Source organism: Pteropus vampyrus, unplaced genomic scaffold (assembly GCF_000151845.1).
Source record: "Pteropus vampyrus isolate Shadow unplaced genomic scaffold, Pvam_2.0 Scaffold346, whole genome shotgun sequence".
Lineage (NCBI taxonomy): Eukaryota > Metazoa > Chordata > Mammalia > Chiroptera > Pteropodidae > Pteropus > Pteropus vampyrus.
In genome coordinates, this window is record NW_011889127.1 from 797,497 (window position 1) to 798,056 (window position 560).

Genomic DNA, 560 nt, shown 5'->3' on the forward strand with positions numbered 1-560 from the left:
AGCTGAAGGCGGAGCAGAGGAGAGCAGGACACAGGGCGAGGCTGCAGGTGCGAAGGGGGCGGGCCCGCTCAGGTGGGCAGCTGTCCGTCACAGCTGATTGGCGCATCACGTCTGTGCATTCATGTGCGCACTCGTCCGTTCATTCACTCGTCTGTTCCCGAACCCGGCCAGGTGCTGTAGCAGGTGTGGGGATGGAGACCTGCCACCTCCAGACGGTGTGCGTGGGAGTCAGTGTGTGCGGGACATCGAAGCCTCACCACTCAGCCGTCCTTCCTGTCACTGCTTGGTTGCACACAGGCTCGCAGAGGAGAAGTGACTACGGCCCCGCCACGATCTGGAATTGGAACTGTAAGACGTCCGGTGCAAAGCCGGACGCAAGGCCTAATGGGGTCCTTGCTGGGTCACGGCAAGCTCACGGGTGGGCTCTGGGGGAGCGGTGCTGCACAGCGCCCCCCGCCCCCCCCGGCAGCCCCCAGCTGCAGCCCAGCTCCTATGGGGACCACCAAGACCAAGGAAAGCCCATGAGTGTAGCGTGTCCAGTGCCGGACCAGTGAGTATGC

The 560-nt window shown here is 64.1% G+C and overlaps 1 long non-coding RNA gene across 2 annotated transcripts in view; it reads right to left on the minus strand.

Moving 5' to 3' along the window:
• The window catches only part of LOC105304487, a 6,095-nt gene extending 5,573 nt beyond the window's left edge, over window positions 1-522 (minus strand). For both annotated transcript variants that reach the window (XR_002776890.1, XR_002776889.1), the window contains exon 1: window positions 258-522. This is a non-coding gene — a long non-coding RNA (uncharacterized LOC105304487). The remainder of the gene's footprint in view (window positions 1-257) is intronic.
• Window positions 523-560: the final 38 nt, after the last annotated feature.